Consider the following 3,271-nt stretch of genomic DNA (forward strand, 5'->3'; position numbering starts at 1 on the left):
TTTACCTGATGGAGACATGGACGCCCTGGGCTGGTTCACCCAGTTTCTAGAGCTTTTCAAAGTACATTCTCCCAGGTTCCTGTGGGTGAGGTCATCCCTTCTGCACCCCAATTCCGTCTATTCACAGAATGGTCACGTGAGCACTTATGCAGTACCTGACAAACTAAATTGTGTGTGTGTGTGTGTGTTTTTTCTTTCTTCTTTGTTTGTTTTAGTTTTTTTGTTTGTTTGTTTTTGTTTCTGTTTTCTTCTAGACAGGGTTTCTCTAGCTTTGTTCCTTTCCTGGAACTCACTCTGTAGCCAGGCTGGCCTCAACTCACAGAGATCCGCCCAGCTGCCTCCTGTGAGCTGGGATTAAAGGTGTGCCACCACAGCCCCGGCTCTTTTCTTTCTTCTTGGTTTCTGTTTTTTTTTTTGAAGTGGTCATCTTGCTTTTAGTCAGGTTGTTTTCCCCTCACTGGGGTGATCTATGCTTCTCTCTCCCCCTGATGTTATTTGTATCAGTCCCACAGGAGCCAGGGGGAACTGCTAACGTGGATACTTAGACACTTCCAGTGTTCCTTTAAACCAGAAAGGTTCCTGTGAGCTTAGACTATTTCCTGTCATATAACATCCAGAGCCCTCCTGCTCTCCCTCTGCCCCAACAAGTCACAGTGTTCCCCGTGGATTAGGAATTGAACTTCCTCAGAGACAGGGTCTTCTGCAGCTCCAGGACAGGAGTGACAGGGACGATCCACAGACCCTGTGAGCACCGCTGTGTCCCAGTGAGTGCTGCACTGGGCCCCACAGCACACTTCCAGGGGTCCTGGTGACATACCTTGTATCTTGTCCCCCAGAGGCAGGGCTTGGGGAGTCATTTTCTCTGGCTGAGTGTCAGAGGTTCACCACATGTGTGCTGCACACTTAGGTGAAGGCTGTTCACTTGGACAGACAGTTAGGGCTGGTCAGCAAGATGGTCTCAGTGGTTGTGCCTCAATGTTGACAGCAGTAATTGGTAACATCCTTCATGTACCTCTTGTACCTGATTTCTTATTTTTATATGAATTAATAACATATTAATTACTTTCCATTCCTTCTCATCTTTCACCACCTACCTTATGCTGTAGAACATCACATGAGGAAGGCCCTGTTGACCTGCTGGCTCATGTGGATTCTCTCTCAGCTACTGAGTCCCCCCAGGAAAATGTGCACTTCAGTGATGAGGGGACCAGCTCTTCCTGAGGTCACTAGTGTGATGACAGAATTATCCAGAACAAGTTAGTGTCATCATTTGGTTTAAGTTGTCTTTGCAGATTCAGTTTATCTTGTTAAATGTGGGAATTTCTTAAATCTTCCACACAGATCCCCCAAAGGCACATGTGACCCATTCACCCGATACTGACAGGAGATGGCACCCTGAGGTGCTGGGCCCTGGGCTTCTACCCTGCTGAGATCCTCAGTGACCTGGCAGAGGGATGGGGAGGATCTGATTCAGGACATGGAGCTGTGGAGACCAGACCTCTGGGGATGGAACCTTCCAGACAATGGGCAAGCTGTGGTGGTGCCTTCCGGGGAGGAGCAGAAATACACATGCCATGTGGCCATGAGGGGCTGACACAACCCCTCACCCTGGATGGGGTAAGGAGGGTGTGGGTGGCAGAGCTGGGGTCAGGGAAAGCTGGAGCCTTCTCCAGACCCTGAGCAGGGTCAGGGCTGAGAGCTGGGGTCATGACCCTCACCTTCCCCTTCCTGTCCTTCCCTTCCAGAGCCTCCTCAGTCCACTGTCCCCCATCGTTACACATCATTGCTTGTCCTGGACTCCTTGGTCTGCGGCCATCATTGGAGCTGTGGTGGCTGTTGTGAGGAGGAGGAGGAGGAGAATCACAGGTAGGAAAGGACACGGTCTGGTTCTCTCTCAGCCCCTTTCAGAAGTGTGCTCTGCCTCATTAAGGGGAACATCCACAGCCCTCATTGCTTCTGTCTCTGACCTGGGTCTGCTGTCAGTTCTGGAACCTTCCTAGGGTCGGGGTCTTCTCTGGTCTCTCACAGCTTTTCTTCTCACAGGTGGAAAGGGAGGGATCTATACTCCAGCTACAGGTAAGTGTGGGGAGTGGGATTGTCCCAGAGGCCCAAGGGGGTGAAGCTGGAGTATGCCCACCCATAATATTCCTACATTGAAATCTTCTAGAGGCCATGTTTTCACCTTCCTGTGACTATATGTAAATTTACCCTAGGCAGGGACAGTGCCCAGAGCTCTGATGTGTCTCTCCCAGACTGTAAAGGTGACACTCTGGGATCTGATTTTGGGAGGGCCCAAGTGGACATGATTGGGGTTGAGGGACTCCCAGAATCCCCTCTGAGTGAGTGGTGGGTTGTTGGGATGTTGTCTTCACAGTGATTGTTCATGACTCTTGTTTGTAGCGTGAAGACAGCTGCCTGGCCTGACAGAGTGACAGAGATGTGCTCAGGTGTCTCCTGTGACGTTCAGAGCCCCTCAGTTCACTCTCAACAACAAATCTGATGTTCCCTGTGACCCTAGGGGCTCCATGTGAAGACCTGGGAGCCCAGCCACTCCTGCACACCAGGACCCTGTCCCTGCACTGTTATATTCCCTTCCACAGCCAAACATCCTGGTCCAGCAGACAGGAGGGGACATCTGCATCCTGTCACCTCCATGCTGCCCTGAGCTGCAGCCCCTGTCTCCCCACTGAAAATTAGAACCTGAATGTCAACTTGACTGTTCATGTCCTTGATCTGACAGGTGGATTGTTGGGTAAATTACTTGATTGAAATACTTAGAGATTTGGAGGAAATAAATGGCACCATGGAGAACCTTCCAGAATCTGTGTTCTTTGTGCTGTGTGTATCTGGTGGACAAGATGAGGCTGTGGGAGCTCAGTGAGAACAGGGCTGTGCCCAGGTCGAGCTCAGTCCATTGTTGGCTGTGACATGGTCACTCCTCAGCTCTGTCACCTCCTGGTCTATTCTCTTCATCACTTGAACCACATGCTGAGAGTCTGTGATCACAGGGACACTGGGATGACGGAGCCTTGTCCTGTGCCCAGGACTGTGAGCAGCCAGGGCAGCTGTGACAGGTCAGCCTGGGCTCTGACCTCACCATGGCTCTTCACCCCATTTCTCTGTTTATTTCTTGTCTTTTTAGTTTGTGTGGAGAACTAGGCCTGTTCTTGTTCCTGTGAGTGGTGCCTGTCTCATCCCCCTTTGGGGTCCCTGAGTGACAGCATTAAGAGGTGTTTGTCCATCCTTGTCCACCAATGCCCAACTAAGCCAC

At 50.8% G+C, this 3,271-nt stretch overlaps 1 long non-coding RNA gene across 2 annotated transcripts; it reads left to right on the forward strand.

Moving 5' to 3' along the window:
* The first annotated feature begins 1,806 nt into the window (after positions 1-1,806).
* LOC118576169 lies at positions 1,807-2,818 on the forward strand. Of its 2 annotated transcripts, XR_004943918.1 has the most exons (4): positions 1,807-1,866; positions 2,044-2,076; positions 2,214-2,261; positions 2,401-2,818. It is a non-coding gene; the product is annotated as an uncharacterized LOC118576169 (long non-coding RNA). The 2 variants fall into 2 exon arrangements; XR_004943917.1 differs by lacking the exon at positions 2,214-2,261.
* The last annotated feature ends 453 nt before the right edge of the window (positions 2,819-3,271 follow it).

The sequence above is a fragment of the Onychomys torridus genome, unplaced genomic scaffold, assembly GCF_903995425.1.
Source record: "Onychomys torridus unplaced genomic scaffold, mOncTor1.1, whole genome shotgun sequence".
Classification (NCBI taxonomy): Eukaryota; Metazoa; Chordata; class Mammalia; order Rodentia; family Cricetidae; genus Onychomys; species Onychomys torridus.